This window comes from Apostichopus japonicus, chromosome 17 (assembly GCF_037975245.1).
Source record: "Apostichopus japonicus isolate 1M-3 chromosome 17, ASM3797524v1, whole genome shotgun sequence".
Classification (NCBI taxonomy): domain Eukaryota; kingdom Metazoa; phylum Echinodermata; class Holothuroidea; order Aspidochirotida; family Stichopodidae; genus Apostichopus; species Apostichopus japonicus.
In genome coordinates this window covers 20,623,721-20,647,390 of record NC_092577.1, presented here as the reverse complement: position 1 = coordinate 20,647,390, position 23,670 = coordinate 20,623,721, and the positions used below count along the sequence as shown (strand labels likewise).

The following is a 23,670-nucleotide window of genomic DNA, read 5'->3' as shown; positions in this document are numbered from 1 at the left end:
ATGTGCAAGATTTCATAACAGGGCTACACAGTCTGCATAAAGTACTAACCTCAGAAGCAATCAATCACAACAATATTGTCTTGCCTGATTGCAACTCCATTGTGGAAATATAACCTGAAAATTGTGTCCCTTAGTATTTGCATGGAGTTCTGTTTATAGCTCCATGGTATTTGCATGGAGCTATCTGTTTATAGCTCCATGGTATTTGGTTGTGGTCAAACAGTGTGTCAAAGGATCATATGACACCTAGCCAGTTCATATGACAGTGTAAGGCAGTTTATACTGCAGCAACCATCAGTTAGTGTTGAACAGCAGGGTTAACCACAGAAAGGGAGTAAAACTGCCTCTGAGGACTTAATCTTTCAATGCATGCCCTTGGATACAGTTTCATATTCATGGCTCATATTATTGTGGTGTGCAGCTGAGTAAAGGAGAATTTAGTTGTGCTCATTTTGTCATTTTGCTCCACTTAGATGGGAAACAAAATGTGTGAAGGAACTTACAGCTGCATTGCTGCTCTTGTTTAAAATTTGTAATTCTATATTATTTCCACCGATGTAAACTGCTATTGAAACATTTCTTGAGAAATAAATCAAGGTGATCCGTCTCAAGTGTCTTGCATGGTTGAGCTATTAGTGGTTTTTTCATCGGTATCCATGCAAATCACCAGTTCCAGAGCAAATGAGCCTACAACTATATAGCAAACCATGTCAATATAGCTGCTGCGGTTAATAAGATATACTTCCTGTGAACTTTGATGATTATAACCAAATTTGCTCCAATGACCTTATGTGCCAAGTTTCATGTTGATCTAACAATTAGGGTGTATTTCTATGTCTAGAGTGAGGTTATATATAGAATAATCAACGCTCTGGGTGTAATACAAGCGAAGCCAGAGTGCATCCAGCGATAGCACTAAACACAGAGCGTTGATTATTCGTTACATAACCTCACGATAACACCAATCAAATTTGAGGATTCTATTCAAGCATGAATAAATGTCTAGTAAAATGACCTCCCCATTTTGCAGCACGAAATGTTGGCTAAAGGTACCAAGTTTCATGTTGATCCAACAATGTCTAGTAATTTGACCTCAAATTTACAGCATTTTCAACATATTAAAATGTACAGAAATGACATAGTCGTAATTGTTTTTTTATAGGCTCGTTTTATTTCAACACTATTCTAGAAATGGCTGATAGAACTATAAACATAAAAATAAAGAAGAACAAATGATGTAAAAGGAATATAAAAGAAACTTAAAACAATAACAATGTCATAGTCTGTCTAAAGACTAAATGGCAGGAATGTGTTGGATATTACATGTCGGCAAGGTGATATAAATTTTTTAGTTGAAATATAGGTGACTTTTGGAGCACACATGATAAATAAGTACTATTTTGGGGGAAAGAATCGGTTGAAAAGACTGGGGAAGTATAAAATGATATGTTGTGAAGGTAAAAGCCCCCCTGCGGTTTGTTCTCTCTGAATAAATATCATGCACAGCCGCCACTGATTGTGGACCTATCCACCAAATATGAAGTCTGACCATAGCTGTGCTTCATGTGAAAAAATTAATTTTAACCTCTCTTATTACTGGATTACTGGAACAATAAATAAACAATAGGGGTATACTACTTCCTTGAGACTGCCCAAGATAATGAAAGGTATATGTGAATACTGCACGTAATAACCAGAAATCTGTAAACACCGCGTTTTGAATGGTGGTGTTCACAAACAGAATGAGGTCACCACTGACGTTGTCTGGTAGGCTTGTTATCGACCGTATGTAGAAAGTTTCATTGTTGTACACTTGCTTAAGATACTCATTTTTGCCCAAAAAATACCATTAATGTAGATTTACTGAATTGTTAACATGGCATGTTCAACAGAATCAAGAATACAGGTTTTGTAGAACCTGTATTGATACCTACAGGAGGACATCCTGACACACAATCATGATTGCATAGATTCTTTGAGCCTCTGGCAAGGAATACAAAATAATTTATTTGGAAATAGATAGTTTGATAAGACTGGAATTATGATATGAAGTGAATAAATTCAGTAAAAAACTTTGTACATGAATATGATTCAGCTGTCTTTTGCATATAGTTTCAAAATGAAGAAGTGTATCACATGTTATGGAAAACCGTGTCTAATGGAAAAGTAATAGTTTGTAAGAACGAATGTTTAATCCGATTATACAGATGACCAAATAACAGGGGCTACTTTTGTAAAAACAAATAACGTCTGGTCATGAGCTAAATTGCACTACGTTCCCAGCTTCAGAATTTTCATCAGATGAAATTTCGTACCACGCAAACGTACCAAACCACCTACCAATGCCATCAAAACAAGTTTGATCAAAATCAGACATGCAGTTGCCGATATATTGACATTTTAGAGAATTCGCTCTAAGCCCTGCCCACTCATAAATATTCATGACATTGGAACCAAAATAAATAGAGATCGTCTACTAATGATGGGCAACTTCTGTACCAAGTGTGACCTCAATCCACTTTTGGAGTGCCGATAAAACCTATTTACAAGCTTTGTGTAACACACACACATACCCATACACGCACTCATGATTGCTTTTTACGTGCTAAGAAACGGACACGGACCAAAGGTCAACAAAACCAAAAACAAACCCAGTCTGTAAAGCAACAACTGAAACCCATCAATCTCTCACTAACGCAGCGTTTAACGTGACGCGAAAAGGGCACGGACCCAAAGGCCAACAGAAGCAAAACAAATAAAACACTACAAACAAGCCCCAAAAAGCCAACCCGAAACCACAAAGAGAAAAATTAAACCAACCTATATTATGTAACGACCACACAGCCCCCACACCTACCAACTAACTCACTCCAAATTTCATCCGGGGAACGCCGTCCCGATAGTAGACGACAGGCTTGCGCCAGCGTCTACGAAAGGCAGTGTCGGGAAGCCGTGCATGGTCCGCCTCCATGCGCAACCTGATGTCACTTTGCACGAGGGGGACAACATCCTCTGCCCTCCAGACGTCCCCATCGAAAACTAGGCGGCATCTGCTGTTCCAGATGTGTCTCCTGATAACAGCGGCAAACAACAACAGCAGATCCCTAACCCAGGTTGGGCACACAGGGGGCAACAAACCATACAAAACAAAATCACTACTAATGGCCCACTGTGTGCAACCAATAACACCAATAACGAAGGCGTGAAACCAATCCCACACCAACCGGACAAAGGGACACTCCAGCAAAAGGTGTTGCATAGTCTCGATGGCTTTACAGCCCACACGGGGACAAATCCCATCACCTAATCGCCACCTGACTAGGCGAAAATGGTTAGTGATGAGGACCCCATGTGCAATCCTCCACGCCAAGTCCCTGAGACGGCTATCTAGTGACTTGCAACACACAGACCGCCACACATCTGGAGAGATGGCGGTCCGGCAAGCCGACGGGCACACAGGCGCGAGCATTGAACGAAACAATGGTGGGTATAACACAGAGGGAGCCACGTTCAGCAGAACATGTGGCCCACCCTCTTCTTTGATTCTACGAAGAGAGTCACCAATCTGAGTATAGACCCCAGAAGGGCGTGTCGCCTTTGGCCGGTTATTGGAAAAGGATCCGGGCCAGTGGTGTCGCAAAAGAAACCCACCCCAGTACCTAACAAAAAAAGCAAAGGGCAACGAAGGATTTTCAAAAGCAACAAAAACACCTTTCAAGAGGAGAAAGCGCAGTTTAGATGGTAGGTGGACCAAACCAAGCCCACCGCTCAAGGGGGTCATATACAGAACGGTCCTTTTGACAAGGTTTGGTTTGCGCTTTCCCCAAATGAAATCAAAAATGATCCTCTCCAGTCGCACCAAGGCATGATCCGGTGCGGCGATCACCGTACCAGGATACCAAAGGAGAGGAACAATGAACCTATTTACAACTGTAACCTTCCCAGGGAGGGAGAGCCACCTGTGACTGAATGTGTCGAGCCTTGCCTCCACTTGATCAGCCTTCTCGGCCCAAGTGGTGGCCTCCGGGGCACCATAACCTAGCCAGATGCCATTTACCTTGATCATGACATCTGACCAAGTAGCATCGAACGGGAGGGATTGGCCGCGCCAACCTCCCAATCGCAGCCCTTTGGTCTTGGACTTGTTTAGTCTGGCACCAGTAGCCTCTTGGAAGGTGGTCAAAACCTTCGATAAAGGCTTGAAGGAGGCGAGGTCCGACACAATACAGGTGACGTCATCGGCATACTGCACGCATTTAACTCTAGCCCCACCCGGTACGTTGAAGGGTCGAAATCCAAAGCATCTGTCCAGCGAGGTACTGAGCGTTTCGCTGAAGAGAACATACAACAACGGGGAGAGGGGACAACCCTGACGGACTCCTCTTCGAACCGGGAAGGGACCAGAAGTTAATCCGTTAACAGTGACAATGCTCGTGACGTCCTTGTATAATAACGAGACCCAACGAATATATACGGAGTTCAATCCGAAGGACTCTAAGGTTCTGAACAGGAAGTCGTGATCTACCATGTCAAAGGCCTTTTCCTGGTCCAGTGAGACCAGTGCACATGGCAAATCACGAACTTTAACAAACTCGATCAAGTCTCTCATCAACCAGAGGTTATGTTGAATACACTTGCCTCGCACAGCACAAGTCTGGAGAGGACCTACAATATCCGGCATCACGTCCGATAAGCGATTTCCTAATGCTTTGGCCAGGATTTTGTAGTCCACATTTAACAGCGTTATTGGACGCCTATTTCTAGGGTCCAAAGGATCTCCTGACTTTGGGAGGAGAACAATATTTCCAACCCGCTGTGTTTGGCTCATGTAATTCAACTGGAAAGCGGTAGCGAACACATCTCTCAAGTCCCCACCGAGGACCTCCCAGAAGGTCCTATAGAACTCTGCCGGGAGGCCATCGGGACCGGGGGACTTTCCCTTCTTCATCGCTGCTACCGCTGTCCAGAGCTCACCAACGGAGAGATTCGAGCCCAAGCTATCATTTTTACTCTCAGGGGGGGCCTTGTCTATACCAGACAACAAGTCCTCCTGGAGATCCTCGCTAACAGCAGCCCTGGAGTACAGGTTCGAAAAGAACGACCCAAATACCCCTAGGACTGCCTGCGGGCTCTCCACGACGACCCCCCCAGGATGACACACTGCCCTTATTCTGCGGTCAACCACAGACTTGGTGTCGTCCCGGTAAAAACGAATAGTGGGCTTCTCGTCCGCCTCAACAAAGTGGATTCTGGCACGCACTCGGGCTCCGTGCAGTTTCTCATCGAGAAACACTCCAAGTGCATGCAGATCAGACGATGAAGAACCATCCCTTGCTCTGTTGCACAAGGAATGGAACTTGAATCTCCGTTGGTGAGCTCTCTCAACACAATACCTGATTGCGAACTGCTTGATGAGGGACTTGACCTCGTCCCACCAGACTAACGCATTGGGAAAAGCAGGCTTGAGGGACTGCCATCCTCTGTACTTCTCGACAAATTGCTCCTTGAAGTTTTGCTCTTTAACAATTTCCGTGTTTAGCCGCCAAAGTCCCTTCTCCACATGAAAGGACTCCGGCAGCTGCAAGCGCAAAACAACAGCGTCATGATCAGATAAAGGACATGAAATAATCGAGCACCGAGATCGAGGAAACTTGCGCGGGGCATAAAACCTGTCGAGTCTGGATGAAACTGTTCCATCTGGTTTATGCCAAGTACAAGCAACCACCTGGGGATTTTGGGACCTCCAAACATCCACAAGATCTCGGTGCTTGACAAACAAGCCTAGCTCAATCATGCCGGTGGTACAATTGGGGGACTCTTTCCTCGAACGTCTATCTAACGCAGAGTGAGGGACACAGTTAAAGTCCCCCCCAAGGATACAATTTGCCTTACCCGGTACAAAGGATGGCAACACCGTGAAGAAATTTTTCCTACATGCTGGCCGGTTGGGGGCATACACATTGCAAACAACCAACTCACCCCGCGTGAGCCTTAAGTGTATGCACACCACCCGACCTTCATGGTCTTTCTCCACTTTTCCCACACAATGACACAGTTTTGGGGACACCAAAATTACAGTCCCGCAAGATGCCCCTGATCCAAAGGAGGCATAAAGGCCTCCTCCCCACTCCAAGGACCAAAGATGAACATCACTCTCACAAGATATGTGGGTCTCTTGCAAAAGGACCACATCCACTTGGAGCAACTTGCAGAACTGTAAAATCCGTCGCCTTTTTGGGGTACCCCTCATCCCATTCACATTAAGGGTGACGAGGGATAAGGTGTCTGGTGTCATAACCTGCGATGTTTTCCCAATACGGCTCTTTTCAGGCCCTTAGCGGTGTTTCCCCTTTTCCTACGACCTAGCAGACCTCTTAGCTCCTCGTCCCAAGGAACAGGAGGTCCACTAGCGACCATCGTGTCCGGTATAGTGGAAGCGACTGCGGGCAGGGTGGAAGGGCCGCTCGAGTCAGTGAGATCAGTGGCGTGTTTTGTCTCATCAAACCAATCGGAGGACTCCTTAGCCACAACTGCTAAGGCTGTAGTGCTGTCCTCCATTGGCGAGTCAGAATCTGGGCCACTTAATGTCTCTTGGGCCGGTTGACTCAAGGGCCGACTAGTGTCACCGATAGCGGGCGCAGCTACCGGTGAACCAGTACAAGCGGCATCCTGCTCCGCATGCCACTCCGCTAATACCATCTCCGCCGTTTTGTCCTGCTCCGCCTTAGTGGGCAGGCTGGCAGTCTCGGCCGGAGCGGCAACTTCCTCCAGGGACGAGGTAGAACACGAAGGGGAGTTGAAAACCTCCACCGGGGCGCTAGTGTCGGACACTGGGGCGATGAGAGGAGCATCAGGTGATACGGTTTGAAAGGCCGGGACGGGGACCGCTTCAACCACGCCCGTAGCCACTCTCGCGGCGTATGAGCGGTCTGGGCATAAACGAGCGAGATGGCCCGTTTTCCCACACGAGTTACATACGATATCCCCTTTACACTCGGCCAGGGTATGCCCAACCTGTAAACAGCGGCTACACCGCTTGTTCGGGCACAACCTGGCCTCATGCCCTTCCAGCCCACACCTCCAACAAGTGCGAGGCTGGCCCGGGTATGCAACGTGGGCCCTGTGCCCATTAGCCCACAAGGTAGAGGGGATATCGGACTTGAGTTGTAATCTAACTCGTCTGGTCCCGGTCTTTACACCCTTACATTCAAGGAATTCCGGCTCCTCGTAGCCGGTTACTTTCCCAAAACGCCCCAGTGTCCGCACAACAATCTGTTCAGACATGTCCAGAGGGAGATGGAGGACTGTCACCCACACCGAACTGTCGTACGGTGTGACCTTCAGTCCCTCGACTCCCTCCAACACATGGACGCCTCGGACGCGGGCAGCCTCCGAGGTAAAGCGAACATCAAAACAATTCATACCCCGGAGAGGTTTACGCTGAAGCGCGTCAACCTCTCCAGGGACTTTTAAACCAACAGAACGCAAAACTGAAAAAACTTGTCCGGGGACGACCTTAGCCTCCCCCGAAAAACTCAACAATACGATTTTGCTGTCACGGCGAGCCGCCATGACAGCTAGGGGTGTGGCAAAGCCACGCACCTATACAAAAACCAAAACGAAACAAACCCAAACCAAACCCAAAACACACCAACTACACTAAACAACGAACTGACTCACACACGAACACAAGCTACCACACCCGCCCGGCGGGAAGTAAAGTGATAGTAAAAGCTGTAACAGATGAAGAGCGAGAGCGAAAACACGTCCGCACTCCACGAAAGCCAACTGCCAACTGCATAGATTCTTTCGGCTCGAGCCCTGGTTGTCAGTTTCTTATTTTGACTTGCTAACTACTGTATACACCTGTAGCAACAGGGTAAACTGTTTATCTTTGACTCTATTTTCTATTGTCAATTGACATTGAAGCGGAGTCATGTTAATAAGGTCAAAGCCAGTGACTTCGAGAAGACTGGGATTATACAGATGACCAAATAACAGTCAACCAGGGGCCAATTCTGTCCAGAAATAACCTCTAGTCATCAGTTTCTTTTTTGGACTTTCAACTATACTGCTGTAGTAACAGGATACTCGAACTGATTCTTCTTGACCTTATCTCCTTCCACTGTCAATTGACATTGAAGCGGAGTCATGTCAATAAGGTCAAGGCCAGTGACTTCGAGCAGACTGGAAGGTAGGTCGAAGGTGTTCCCGCACTCTGTGATGATGGAGATATTGTCTAGTCTGAAATTTGAGAAGAAATAAAAGTAAATAAACTAGGGCAGATGAATTTATTTTCTTGGTACAGGAAAACACTCAAGATAATGTGTCTCCTTCTAAGGACAGGGAGAAGGTTGTCGGACACAGTTCGGAAGGTACACTTGCATGTTTACTGATAATCATCGTTCAGCGATCAGCAAAAGGCGACAGAGGCATGTTTGGAGAAGTTTCAAGCTGAAATTCAAATCACGTTTTACTGTCCCCTGGTCAGAGCAGATATGATGTGAACCAGGGTACATTTTTAATTGCGGGAGAGCAGCTTAAGAAATCATCATGTCTCTCCTTCTGTTATTCTGTCCTTTTTCTTTTGTTCTTTGTTCATAACAAACGTCCATAACTCAAAAAGTATTGAATGGAATTGGATCAAACTTGATACATATGTTAGGTAGGTAGGTAGTTTTGATCTATAAGTGTTTAGGCCCTGGCATTTTTGGGCTCAAACTAGACATAGCTGGATGAACATGAAACTTGGTACATGTAGTCCATATTTCGTGCTGAAAATTCCGAGGGTCACCGGGGGTCATTTGAGGTCAAATTACCAGACACTGTTGGATCAACATGAAACTTAGTACATTGTGCTGAAAATTTGCAGGTAAATTTTTTGGGTCACCACAAGCAAATTACTAGACATTGTTGAACAAGGGCGGCGGAAGCACTTTGAATCTGGGGGGGCACCAACGTCGAAGGGCACTTTGCAGAAATTCGATTGGACTGATATTTAGTACCCTTTTAACTGTTATTGTATTGTCTTATTTGCGTATACACATCACTCCATCAACGCCCCCCCCCTCAAGAAAACAATGCATACTAGCACTGCAGTATCTAATGTGCAAATTGGGAAACAAGGGGGGAAAAAATGAGGTGAAATCATTATAAAGTCCAAGTCCCTGCACACGCGGTCGATACATGCATGAAAGCAAATGAAATATGTCAAAATACTGAAAGAAAAGTAATTTTCTATGTGTTTTTCAATGGTTAATCTGATATTATGATCATTATTATTGTAACGACTTTCCCAATAATTATAACCGATTTGGAAGGGTTATAACACGGCAAATGATTGTATGTTATTGCCATGCGATGTAATAACCAACGCATGCCTATATGATATGCACATTAAAATGCTGAACGCGCGCCAAGCGCGCGAAAAATTTTGGTCATATTTTTCGGCCAAGTCGTTATCCCCCCCAAATCAAATTGGGCTCCTACGCCTGTGGTAGTAAACATTTAAAACTTCCCGAAATATTTCATTTGACGTGGGTTTCGCTTTGGGTTTCGCTTTTTTATTTAAAAATTTGTATGTAGAAAAAGGGCACATTTTTAATCTGAGGAAAAGTGGGGGGGGGGCACGTGCCCCCCCCCCGGTTCCGCCGCCCTTGTTGTTGAATCAACATGAAACTTGGTATGAACATGTAACTTCGTACATATAGTCAACATTTGGTGGCAACTATTTTCAAGGTAGTTTGGAGGCCATCAATTAAGAGTGTTATTGAAAATAGAGGGACATGGCCCTGGTCACAAAAGACCCTTAGTTGACCTTTGATCTTACATTCACAAACAACCTGAAAGTAACACTTCCACAGTAGTATCGTGACAAATCCTCAACATTGTACCATGAAATCTGTAGGTATGAGCTAAAAATGATATATATGAATCTTGGTTCACAGTTTCATTTAATGCTTGAATTTGAGGTCACCAGATTGAGAACAAATCACAGAATATTGTTGAACATTGGAGTTATTGTTAACGGTCCGCAGCTACCAAGATATATCTGATTGTTTTACAGAAAGTGAAAACAAAGGTAACGGAAGGCTGTTTTTTCTTCCAAAACTTTCAATTTGCTGTTAACCTACAACTGAACCATATATGAGTTTAACTTAAATAGTAGGGTGGTGTTTTGTTCAAATATGGTGATTGGTGAGGATGTAAATTTTCTTGTAAGGAAGGACACAAATGCTCATGTGTGATGAAATTATCTATGTCAATTGAACTTACTCTTCGTTATCTATGCGAATGATGGTGTAGGTTGCTTCGGCTGAAACTTGTTTTCCTGTTATCTGTGAAGAAATTGGAAAATAGTTGTCATGAGCATTTTTGTTCATGTGTTTATGGTTTACTGGTTTTGATTGTTGAGTTAGCTTTATAATTTGTTGTATTATATTATAGGCAGGAGCTGAAAGGCACAATTGAATTTTGATACTGAAATTTGTAGGGTCATTTGACTTGGTTTGGTGGAATGCAGTCTTCAGGGTTGTGCACAATAGAGAGGGCAGAATATTAGTACTATAAGAGCATGCAGTAAAACTTTCCCAAGCTTTTAAATCAAGGTAAGATATGCTTATAACACTTATTCCTATGGCTCATTAGGTGTTTTAATTAACACTTACAGATTCTCAGGAGTACAGATTACAAAGATTAAATAAGACTCTTTCATTAAAGTCATGTACTACAATGGGTGTAAAGAAGTTAATGTTAGAAAATGTACTTTCTCACCACACTGAAATCACTACAATACTTTAAAAAACTTCTTTTTGAAAAAATCATTTAAAAAATAGTATTTTTCAACAGACTTCAGCATCACTCTGCAATGATGTGGAAATAGTTTATTAGTATGTACATCACATGGGAGTCTATATATTTTGAAGGAAAAAGTTAAAAATTAACCTGGCAGGTGGTAGTCTCCAAAAATGTGTCGGGCGGCCGTTTACAAAATTAAAGAAGGGCCTCCTAATTTTTTTTCTCACTTGGTCTAAACAGAGACAATACAAACTGATATAAACATGTTTCAAATATTGGCATTTTTTTTCTTCTACCCCAGAAACTTTTTCATAGATATGTTGAAAATTATTCTAAGTCTGAGGGGAGCAGGCAGAGTGGCTATGATGGCCCCAGTTACACATACTTAATTCTGCCTATCCTTTTATCCAGAAAAATAATGAAAAATATTTTTAGTCTCAGGGTCGCAGGCAGAGTGCCTAAGATGGCTTTAATTCCATTGTTTTCATTTCGGCCTATTTTTTTATACAAACAAATGTTAAAGAAAATTTTAAGTCGGAGGGGAGTAAGGATAGTGGCTACGAAGGCTTGGTTTTCATTTCTGCCTATCCCTTTTACATTCTAATAAAGACCGAGGGAAGTAGAATGTGTGGCTACCATGGCTCTGATTGCATCGGTCTCATTTCTGCCTATCTTTTAATAAAGAAAAATGTGAGGGGAGTAGAAAGAGTGGCTAGATGGCTCCAATTGCAGCGTTCTCATTTCTGCCTATCTTTTGATACAGAGAAATGTTTAAGAATTGTTTAAATCTGAATGTGTAGGAAGAGTGGCTAGGGTGGGTCCAGTTGCATCTTTCTCATTTGTGTGTATCATTTTGTACAGGGAACAGTAGAAAATAATTCAGAGTCAGAGGGAAGTAGGGATAGTGGCTACGATTGCATCGTTATCAAGAACGTAGCCATTTAAGAACGTAGCTACCAAGCAGCCACCTAGGCCTACAGGGTGCAGGTAAATTGTGGCGGGGTATTAATGCAACTAGGCCTGGCTGGAGCCTTTATTACATATATTTGAACTGGTAGGATTTATTTTTCTCATGCTTAAATATTACGAAAATGAAGGTGTTCAGACTATGCATTGTTCCTAACTTCACATTACTCTTACTGTTATATATTACTTACGAGTACAACTAGCCTAGTACTAGTAGTATTACTATTTAAATGGACCCTGCATAGTTTAGAAACAGAATATGAGAGGATTTTCAACCATTGAACTGAAGAAATAAACGTGTGAAACAAAATTCACCCTTCATTAGATCTGCTCAGCAGATATCAATTGTGAAAGTTTCTGAAATTCCGGTAAATTTTTTACGGAAAATTTTGTATTTTCTGTACAGGAAAATATTGGCTCAGCCTAGCCTATGCCTAGGTTGACAACGTCGGAGTATAATTCGAACGGCCAACTAAAATGGCGGCCAAAAGTTAAAAGGCATAGACTGGTCTTATTCTTACCTTCAATTCATAATATATTCATTTTATTCAACGAAAATTGTGGTTGATTGGTAAAAGTGACTTTTGCGAGGATCCATGCAAGTTAACACAATGTTCAAATACCTGACGGAAATATTTTTTAAAGGTCATTTTTTGTGGGAAGATCGTAAAATGTTGTGACCTAACATCGAATTTGTTGATGATTTTTATTACATATTTGAAAACTGGTAGGTTTTCATTTTCCCTTGCTGTAATATTACGAACATGGGTGTCCGATCTTAGCAAAGTTCCTAACTTCGCAATACCGTATATAGGCCTAGGCTAGGCCTAGTAATAATAGACTAGTACAAATCAGCCTTAACTTAGACCTACGCTAGGTCCACTGTACTAACGGAGTAACGTTAGATCGAACACAGTGGCCTCCAAAATTGATATTATTATGATTTAAATATTATCATTAAATACTTACTAAATAAATAGACTTACCGCTTTCTTCTACTGACGAGTTGGATTTGGTAAATATGGAACGCAAATACCAATATTCTGCTGCACTGGATCTATCTAATTGTGGAGAGTTGGGTTTGGTGTGCTTTTCACGTGACCCGCCATGCGGGATACAAAACGTCACGGGTGGTACGAGCAAGTGCACAGTCTAGACAAGCGCTCGTCCAATCACAATAGGAATCATAAATTCAACCAATAATATTGCCTTATTACTGCATGATCACCGTGTGCTTTTATCTAATTATCATAAAGACAGGGAGTTGAATTTAAAGGTCCAGGTCACGATAACAAATAATAACACTATGTTCACCGATGTAATTGAGCAAATGGTTACGTCTACATCGCAATACCTTTAAGTACCTTGCGCTGTATTAAAAATCAGCTAAAAAATTACGGATAACGTACCAAAACAATGCTTTCTGATCATTTTAAAATGTTATCAATAAGTAACATTTAAGTGTCATCTTGTGATGTACACTACGATGAAATTTCACATCAAACAGACATTAGGGTAAAAACTAGTAGGCATTTAAAGAGCCCTCAGACTGAAACGATTGGTGTGAGATAATCTCCATATATGTATGGAGATAAAAACGAAGGAGACGCGATCAAGCATTTGATCCACTGCCTATGTTCCAATCTGATTGCTGTGATCGTAGCTGTATCTAATCGCTTGTTTACGATGACCTAGAACATGAGGTTAGTGAAGTAAGGGAAACTGAGCTAAAGCAATTCACTCTGGACAATATTAGGATTCATTAGGAAAGATCACGTCACAACAGATACAAATCTTGTTCTATTTGTGTAATTTGTGGGAAGATTTTATGTGAGAAAGCATTTTGTATGTTTTTTGCTATTAGTAAGCAAGTTATTCAAAGATTGTCTAAAATCATTTGAAGCTGACAAGAAAAATGCAATTCATGGCAATAAACTTTTAGGCAAGAAAAGGATGAGAACAAAATTACATCTGCACTGGCTTGGATGAGGTGTTTATTCGAACGTATTGGGGATTGCATGCCCCACAAAACATAAGTGCACCTTGCAGTGTCATATACAAATACTTCTCTTTATGCACGCATGAAGAAGGAAATGATAGAAATTGGCATTGGTGAACAACAAAGCATCATTTCCAAAGAATACTTTATGGAAAGCTGGAGTAAATATTTAGAAGAGTTGAAGATTCCTAAGGTATTTTATCTTGTGAATGTGTATCATTGGATTTATGACAGTTACATGAAGTCATTGATACAGTATACTGAAACTTGTGAGGTCCAAAGTGCTGTTGTAAGACTATTTTGCCAGAATTCAATTTCACACTAACACTAGCACCATTCAACCTCATGGGCTCAACATTCAGGAAGGACATGACTAACTTTTCTTCTGTCCCCTCCTTCCCTTGTTCCCCGCCCCCACCCCCTCCTTCACTCCTCTTCTCACAGCCCTCTTCCACCCCCTTTTCTTTTTTTCTCTCCACACCTTTCTGTCTTTGTCCTTCACTTTATTCCCTACCCTGTTCCTTTAATCCTCTCTTCGTCCCTCCACTGTTTACCTCCTACCCCTCCTCTTCCCCTGTTGCTTTCTTCCTTCCATCCCTTGTCTACTAATCTCCTTACATGTATCAAACAACTCCCTGGTATCTCATTGTGTTCACCATGTGCTCATTAACCTGTCTGTATTCTGTGCATGGTTTTGTCCCATTTGTTACTGTTACTTCTCCTGCTAGGATTGAACTTACTTTTACACAATAACAAGCTATGTGTACATTACAGATGCTTTTTACGGGACTCGCCATGCGGGAGCGGGGTCCGCTAGACCGAAAGGTCCGCTAGACCGAAAGGTCCGCTAGACCGAAAGGTCCGCTAGACCGAAAGGTCCGCTAGACCGAAAGGTCCGCTAGACCGAAAGGTCCGCTAGACCGAAAGGTCCGCTAGACCGAAAGGTCCGCTAGACCGAAAGGTCCGCTAGACCGAAAGGTCCGCTAGACCGAAAGGTCCGCTAGACCGAAAGGTCCGCTAGACCGAAAGGTCCGCTAGACCGAAAGGTCCGCTAGACCGAAAGGTCCGCTAGACCGAAAGGTCCGCTAGACCGAAAGGTCCGCTAGACCGAAAGGTCCGCTAGACCGAAAGGTCCGCTAGACCGAAAGGTCCGCTAGAAAGTCTATGTGGGGTGCCTTTACCGCTGCATAAAAACGGAGTGCGCCCCCATTTCGCCAAAATCCATTTTTCGCCCATAACTCGAGAATGCGACATGCTAGTAAGATGGTGTTTTGGCATTGTTACTCAGCATTAAATTCTGTGTCGGACTGTGCCAAGCGTACGGGCGCACAACATGGCGCACATTCTCCACCATGGGGATGCGCCCTTATTACCGCTGGCGCCCAAGCCCTAATAGTAATGAAATATTTTTCCCATAGGTTTTCGGCTACGGGGAGTCGAATGGTGGGATCTTTAGGCCGATCAAAGCAATCCCTGAAAATATAGGGGCGATTTAATCACTGGGGACGCTATAGGGCGCCACACAGACGAGATTTCGAAAAACCGATTACGCCACCGTACTTGGGAGTAAATCCCGCCTCGGATGGTGACTCTGGCCCGTAGGGAGTGGCCCGATATTGATGTACCAAATAGTGAACATGATGTACACAATAATGGACATGTCAACATTAATGTACGTGTATGTAGTACATCATGTAAATGTACATGATGTACGATACAAAAATCCCCCCTCCCCAGGGGGTGCAATGGGGTGGGCGGTACATCGTTCGACCGACCTCGGTCCCCTCTATCATGTGTATGAGTTTGGTCAGTTTGACATGCACAATAACCCAAAAGTTACCTATTTTTTCATCACGTGACCCGGGAAAGTAGGTCAAATGTCACCAATATTTTTTGGACTATAGAGGGACCTGGAACGTGCCACCCCCCAAATCTGAGGTAAATCGGCCATTCCTGTGATTTGTTTAAAAATCGACAAAATATGTCATTTTTTAAAACATAAATCTTAAGATAGCCAAAAAAATGGCTCCGCGCAAAACGCCACTGCGCCTAAACGACGCACACTACGCCCAGCTAAAAAAAATTGTGCTTTTTACGTGACCCGTCGAACGGGATACAAAACTTCACGGCCAAACGGCACTACCAAACCACCCCATTCCTACAAACGAAACTCAGGTCAAGCGAGCCAAAAGAAAAAAGTACATACGCCCACCGACCTGTACAGACAAAACGCCCAACCACCCACTGAAACATTCAAAAAACCACAAAAGGACGACCAGCACGCAGCGAAACAAAACAGCCTTCCCCAGCACACCACCGTCCAAAAAAGGCAGCCCCAGATAAACGGCGAAAGTCGCCTTCAACTTGAAGGCGAATGTCAGACTTCACCGCCTCCAGGACTGCCTGCCAACTGGCAAATTTCCCCCTAAAAACAATATCACATCTATTCCTCCAAATAAGTTTTTTTACAACAGAACAAACATAAATGATACGCTGCAACACAGCAACGGAACAAACTGGAGGATCTAATCCATATAAAACAAAGCCCTGTCCTACCGACCAGGAACGGTCTCCCGTTAAACGGTCGGTCCAGGACTGAAACCACTCCCACAAGTTCAAAACAAAGGGGCAATGCCAAAAAACATGGGCAGTACTTTCTAAGCTGTCACAGCCGGTCCTCGGGCACAGTCCATCACCCAATCGCCAGTGATACCTTTCAGATTGGTCACCAAGGCACCGTGTGCAATTCTCCACGCAAGATCACGGAGCCTGCAACCATTCAGCCTTCAATGCACCGAACGCCATACTTCGACAGGATGACGTCCCTGTACAAAAATTGCATTCAAGGCCCTATCCCGCAAGGAACTGAGAACGAGGGCCGGCCGTGACAGGTCAACAGGGGGCAACTCAATAAGAGCACAGCAAATGACACGCACCACTCTGCTTGGTGTGCTACTATGCGGTTCTCTGTTGCTAAACAGCGCCGGAACCCATCGACGCAAGTGCAACCCGCCCCAAAAACGTACAAAATATGAACAAGGCAACCCTGGGTCAGTTACCGCTACAAACAATTGCTTAAATAACAAACAAGTTAACTTACTTCCCACATGAACCACCCCTGGTCCCCCCTTCTCCAGTTTTTGGTACAATACCGCCCTCTTGACCAGCTCTGTACCACCAGACCATATGAATGAAAAAATCGCCCTCTCCAACCGCACCAGGACGCGACGCGGAATAGGGTACACCGCTCCCGGGTACCACAAGATGGGCGAAACGAAACGATTAATAACGGTGACTTTCCCCAAGATCGAAAGCCAGCGGGTGCCAAAGGTTTCGAGTCTGCTCTGAAATACCTCAGCCCTCTCGTTCCAGGTGACATCACAAGGTGCATCTTAGCCGAACCATATACCATTAATTTTGATATTCTGATCCGACCACGACGCACCGAATGGTAAATCTCTGTATCTCCAGCTACCAAGACGAAGGCCCTTTGTCTTTTCTGGATTCAACTTCGCCCCGGTAGCTCTCTCAAAAATAGATAAATCCTGCGAGAGTGCGCGAAAGGAGCCGAGACTCGAAACAATACATGTCACGTCATCTGCATATTGAGCGCATTTCACTTTGGCACCCCCTGGCACAACGAATGGAACAAGTTTGGAGTCCCTTTCCAAAAGACGAGAGAGGGACTCGCTAAACAAAACATAAAGTAATGGAGACAGAGGGCACCCCTGGCGCACCCCCCTCTCTACGTTAAAAACCTCCGAACAAAACCCATTTACGATAACAGAACTGAAACTTTCTTGATACAAAAGAGAAATCCATTTACGAAAAACCGGGTGCAACCGAAACGTCTCCAATACATTCATTAAAAAACCGCGATCCACCATGTCAAAAGCCTTCTGCTGGTCCAGAGACACCAATGCACATGGCAGATCACGTTCAATAACAAAGTCGGTCAAGTCGCGCATCAACCACAAGTTCTGCTGGATGCAATGACCCTTCACTGCACAAGTCTGGAGATCACCAACAAGATGCGGCATAGCCAGTGCAAGGCGGTTGCACAAAGCCTTAGCCAGCAACTTGTAGTCCACATTTAAGAAGGTGATCGGACGCTTGTTTTGGGGATCCAAGGGGTCCCCAGACTTTGGCAGCAAAGTAATCATGCCCAGACGTTGACTTTGGTTTAACAGTCCGTTTTGGAAGGCGTCCTCCAAGACGGCTCTGATGTCCGGTCCTATTATTGCCCAGAAGGTTCGGTAGAACTCCCTCGGAAGCCCGTCCGAACCCGGGGACTTGCCATTCTTCATCTTCGAAAGCGCCCTCCAAAGCTCAACAGTGGTTATTCCGCCCCCTAAAATATCATTGACATCGTGGGGAACGGTTTTAGAGATTCCCCTCAATAAATCAGCCTGCGCCGACAAGTCGACATTGCCACGCGTAAACAAACTCGAATAATACTCTTTATATACGCGGGCAATGCCGTGAGGGTCACTGACCACGGTCCCATCGGTAGCGCGCACAGACGGGACGCGTCTCTCACCCGCCGATGAGCTAACGGACTGGTAAAACCTCAGTGAAGGGCGCTCCTCGGCTTCCACCGCTTCGACACGGGCCCTGACGCGGGCACCGTGGTACTTTTCATCGAGATAAGTCTGCAAAGCGATGACTGCCGAAGGGTCGCCAAACTTCACCTCCGCGCACAGCTTCGAGAATTTTTCTCTTCGACGCCGTGCGCGGGTCACGCAATACTGAATTGCGTAGCGTTTGATGCGCAACTTGACATCATCCCACCACTGAGATGTAGAAGCGAAGGCCGGCTTCAATGTTTGCCATCCTTTGTACCTGGTCTCGAAACCTTGGCGGAATTCTGCCTCGCCAAGAATCCGACAGTTAAGCTTCCATAGGCCCCGCCCGATCGGGAAAATGGAAGGCAAAACAAAACGTGCTACCACAGTGTCATGGTCAGAGAGCGGACAGCTGAGCGTCTCGCAACCCGAAAATTTAAAACTTACGGGCGCATACACTCGATCTATCCTGGAGGCATCTTCACCGTTAGGCCTCACCCACGTATATACCGTACTACACGGGTGCATATGCCTCCAGACATCGGCTAAAAGGTGTGCCGAAGTGAATCTGTCCAATTCTGTGATCCCAGCGTCGGGACTAGCAGACACAGAAGACCCGAGTCTGGGACACAGTTAAAGTCTCCGACCATGACACACGGCGCACTACCAGGAACAAAGGAAGGCAGCGTGTTAAAAAAATCTCGTCTAGCAGAAGGCCGATTGGGAGATGTTACCCCTGTGGATACTTGAATAGAATGCAAACCAATCGGCCCTCGTGATCCGTCTCCACCCTAGTGGCACAACCCGCCTGACGAGGTGACAGAAAGATGACAGTGCCACAGGATGAAGACGAACCAAACGAAGCATGCAGCCCACCACCCCACTCATAAGCCCATAGAGGGACATCTTCCAAAATATGTGTTTCTTGCAGGCAAACGCAGTCGACCTCCATTGATTTACAATACTGGAAAATGCGATTGCGCTTGCGATGATCCCTCATGCCATTCACGTTCAAAGTGGCAACTGAAAGTGTATGGGCCATGAGAGGGCAATGGGGCAAAACTACGAAGACGGCGATTCCGTAAGCTTCAAGCGCGCCCTAGACGACATATCGTCGTCCGAGTCATCACTTGAAGCCGACCTTTTAAGAGAGGGTTCCCCCATCTCGTCGTAGCAGCTCGTCCCAGTGGCACGTTTCGGCTCGCTGATCACCGATTCACCGGATCTGGCGATACCGGCGGCGGACTGGGAACGGAACTGGACGAGTTGATGGGGGAAGCTGGTGGAGACTTTCTCGGTGCGGGCACGGGGTTGGGGTCTGCAACGACGGGGGAGGGTGAACCAGGTGCAGGGGAGTGTGAACCAGGTGCAGGGGAGGGTAAAGTCCCACCAGATTCCCCTCCTCTCGTGAAGCAGTAGGAAAAAGTGTATTAATTCAACAGGGATCATAGGAACCCACACCCAGCCCCCTATTGAAGAACATGCCAGTGATAGTAGAATAATGTATCCAATTGAGAGCCACAGATTTATACAAATATTCCTACATATCTGGTCGATCCAGTCACGCCCACCTTCACGTCACTTCAAGTTCTCCGCTGACAGCAAGCCAAGGAGTACAATTATGATGAGCCACTCACTCACAGCTAGGAAAAATATATGTTCTTTCCTCACCTAAACACCATACCATTTCCTGCATGGTACGTTCCGAGGTGTAGTTGGTGACGTTTTCAATGTTGAGAGCATCGAAATAGGTGCATCCCAAGTCTTTCACCGGGGAGAGAAGGCTCTTGTACTTCGTGGTATAAGCTGCGTCTTGCTTGACCAACCAATACATGCAGCGCATGGCGCCCATGAATGCTGTTTCTTGAACGGTAATAACTTTGGCCATGGCTCCTCCAATCCCACCACTTCTTTTGGCAGCTTCTCGTTGCCCTTCCATGCCGACAGCTACTAGGTGATGGCTCACGTGACTGTGCTCATGCAGCCTATCTAGTCGACAAGAGGTGCTTGCAACAGCGGTCCAGGTTTTGACGCCCTTCCCATGTTGACCATGCTTACTGCAGAGCATGCAGAACATCCCTGCCAAAAGAAAGTATATTCAGTAAAAAGTTTGCCTTGATTGACACAACAACAATAAGGAGAACGTTACTTTGAAAAACGTTTTACAAACAATTGAAAAGCACGAGTGTTCTAAAAAGTTTCGACGTTATAGCCTGGGGGTTGCACCAGATTGTTCTGAATATACTTTCATTCAAACATTTCCTGAATGTGATGGAAACACTCTTTTAACATTCGTTTCACTCGAGTCAACATAAAATATTCCGCTGTACCATTTGTGAAACATTTTAGAAATATTTCGAGAACGTCTTGTGTTTGCTATTTCATCAAGGGCGCAACCACTGGGGTCCGGTCAGGGACCATTCCCCCAACTTTTATGAGGTCCTCCGCTGGCTCCGCACATAGGCCCAATGCTGTTCGCCCACACAAAATGTTTCTCTTGTCTGCTATGGACCCCCCTATACTTTCAGCCAGTAGTTGCGCATTTGTATTTCATCCATGTCTACAGTAAATCGACCTCTTTGAATTTGAATGATTTCCTCATCTAACGAAGGCTTAGAAAATAAATACCCCATTTCTCAAATGTTGCCAACTTTACATTGCGGCCAAATGTCAGGCAAGATCTCATCGTGGAATTTGCCAGGGGCCGCAACCACCGAGGGGAAAGGTGGGGAGGTCGTGATTACTCCCGACAATTATAAGTGGGCCACCGCACACTACTTAGCATCACTCGCCTGCATAAAACTTTGCTATTTATTGCTTTGTATCCCCTCCCCCCAACTCTCAACCTGTGGTTGTGCCCTTGGGAATCACTGTCGGAGTTCAAGGATTGCAAAGTCAAGTTTCGGTATGTCACAGCTCGTAGTAGGCCTACATTAATTTAATTGGCACAATTTACAAATAACTCGCAAGAATTAATAGCCTATGGTAGTGCGTTCGTAGGCTCATACACTCAGCGGCGGTGAATGCACGAACATTTGGACTGGGCTGAGTGATACAGGCAACACTACACACACTGAAATTGCTCGTCAGGCATTCACGTGATTCGACGAACACAGCTGCCGATGCCTAACAATGAGCAATGGCTAATTGACCAATCGGGGCGCTTGGCTGCCTCGTGCACCGCAACTCACAGGCGCTCGCAGCTCTGAGCCGTGCGGAACAAGCGACAGACAAAACGGCTCGAACTTGGCTACATTTTGATGTGCTGTATATTTCGTCAGAATTTTTTATCACAAATTACAATCATTTAGACATATTTTCATTCTCATAAACACACACGATTTGTCAATACATCGCCCCGCATTCCTTGAATTTAGCTGCTAGGCCTGGTTATTAACTTGAGTCGCCGATAAACTCGATATCACGATTACTGCCAATGATTTGTTTTGGTTGTCCATTTTGAAAATACAGAGACACTGAACAGTTCAGTGCACGCAGAATTTACTTGTCAATTAGGCCTGTAATATTTTCCTCCGCTGATTCCGCAGACTGGTTAAAAATTCGAATATGTTTCCAGCCCACCCCCTTCCATTCGAATATTAAATAGGCCTATTGTTACCACCGTTCTCGGTATCTCGGTTCGACTGTAGGCTTATAGGCCTGGCGCGAAACAGTCTAGACTATACCTCTATACCACGATCACCCAATGTTGTCAAAATTTTCGTTATTATTTCTGGGCGGGGAGGGGCTAATGGGAAATGACTTACCAAGCCCTTCTCGATATTCCAGCCACTTGTATTTGCTCAGCCATTCGGTATTGAATCCGTGCTTTTTATGTGCTAAGAAAAACGGACACGAAACAAACCCAGTCTGTAAAACAACAACTCAAACCTATCAATCTCTCACTAACGCAGCGTTTAACGTGACGCGAAAAGGACACGGACCCAAAGGCCAACAGAAGCAAAACAAATAAAACAGGCCCCAAAAAGCCAACCCCAAACCACAAAGAGAAAAATTAAACCAACCTATATTATGTAACGACCACACAACCCCCACACCTACCAACTAACTCACTCCAAATTTCATCCGGGGGAACGCCGTCCCGACAGTAGACGACAGGCTTACGCCAGCGTCTACGAAAGGCAGTGTCGGGAAGCCGTGCATGGTCCGTCTCCATGCGCAACCTGATGTGACTTTGCACGAGGGGGACAACATCCTCTGCCCTCCAGACGTCCCCATCGAAAACTAGGCGGCATCTGCTGTTCCAGATGTGTCTCCAATAACACCAATAACGAAGGCGTGAAACCAATCCCACACCAACCGGACAAAGGGACACTCCAGCAAAAGGTGTTGCATAGTCTCGATGGCTTTACAGCCCACACGGGGACAAATCCCATCACCTAATCGCCACCTGACTAGGCGAAAATGGTTAGTGATGAGGACCCCATGTGCAATCCTCCACGCAAAGTCCCGGAGACGGCTATCTTGTGACTTACAACACACAGACCGCCACACATCTTGAGGGATGGCGGTTTGGCAAGCCGACGAGCACACAGGCGCGAGCATTGAACGAAACAACAATGGTGGGTATAACACAGAGGGGGCCTCGTCCAGCAGAACATGTGGCCCACCCTCTTCTTTTATTCTACGAAGAGATTCACCAATCTGAGTATAGACCCCCCAGAAGGGCATGTCGCCTTTGGCCGGTTATTGGAAAAGGATCCGGGCCAGTGGTGTCGAAAAAGAAACCACCCCACTACCTAACCGCTCAAGGGGGGCTCTCTCAGCTCTCTCAACACAATACCTGATTGCGAACTGCTTGATGATGAGGGACTTGACCTCGTCCCACCAGACTAACGCATTGGGAAAAACAGGGTTGAGGGACTGCCATCCTCTGTACTTCTCGACAAATTGCTCCTTGAAGTTTTGCTCTTTAACAATTTCCGTGTTCAGCCGCCAAAGTCCCTTCTCCACATGAAAGGACTCCGGCAGCTGCAAGCGCAAAACAACAGCGTCATGATCAGATAAAGGACATGAAATAATCGAGCACCGAGATCGAGGAAACTTGCGCGGGGCATAAAACCTGTCGAGTCTGGATGAAACTGTTCCATCTGGTTTATGCCACGTACAAGCAACCACCTCCAAACATCCACAAGATCTCGGTGCTTGACAAACAAGCCTAGCTCAATCATGCCGGTGGTACAATTGGGGGACTCTTTCCTCGAACGTCTATCTAACGCAGAGTGAGGGACACAGTTAAAGCCCCCCCCCCCCAAGGATACAATTCGTGAAGACATTTTCCTACATGCTGGCCGGTTGGGGGCATACACAATGCAAACCACC

The 23,670-nt window shown here is 45.2% G+C and overlaps 1 long non-coding RNA gene across 1 annotated transcript; it reads right to left on the bottom strand.

Annotated features, from left to right (window-relative positions):
• Nucleotides 1-7,800: 7,800 nt before the first annotated feature.
• On the bottom strand, nucleotides 7,801-13,305 carry LOC139984730 (uncharacterized). Its single transcript, XR_011799161.1, has 3 exons — nucleotides 12,750-13,305; nucleotides 10,276-10,337; nucleotides 7,801-8,244 (listed from the first exon to the last, which is right to left on the bottom strand). It is a non-coding gene; the product is annotated as an uncharacterized lncRNA (long non-coding RNA).
• Between the last annotated feature and the right edge of the window lie 10,365 nt (nucleotides 13,306-23,670).